The sequence below is a fragment of the Canis lupus genome, chromosome 2, assembly GCF_011100685.1.
Source record: "Canis lupus familiaris isolate Mischka breed German Shepherd chromosome 2, alternate assembly UU_Cfam_GSD_1.0, whole genome shotgun sequence".
Classification (NCBI taxonomy): Eukaryota; Metazoa; Chordata; class Mammalia; order Carnivora; family Canidae; genus Canis; species Canis lupus.
The window spans coordinates 72158580-72159038 of record NC_049223.1 but is presented as its reverse complement, the minus strand read 5'-3'; positions in this window follow the sequence as shown (position 1 = coordinate 72159038).

Here is a 459-nt window from a genome sequence, read left to right as displayed (position 1 = left end):
TACTGGGGATCCCACAGGGAGAAGAAACTTTGAGGGGAAAACATGGGTCCTAGAGGCAAGCATCCCTCCCTGCACTTGTGGGGTCCTGGAGCATGGGACACAAGAGGTGAGACCCAGGACCAAAACCAAGGACCTAGGAAGCAGAATCCCTGGATCTGGGACATAATGCGTGGACCAGGGGCCTCGAAGCCCTAGGGAGCAGGCTGGCAATCCCAGTGGCAGGGCCTGCACTGTAATCTGGGAGTTGGGTGTGGGGGGGCGGTTCCCAGATGCCAAGCAGACTCAGATCTCAGGCAGAAGGGCGAACTCAGAGGGAGGGAACATATGAAGGTATTTCAACTCTGGGGAACCAGTGTCTGGTGACAAAACCCAGCCAGGTGTCTTCCATTCCATCCACCCTCACTCACCCCCTTTCACAAGACACAAGGTGATTTTTTTTTTTTTTTTTTTTTTTTTTGC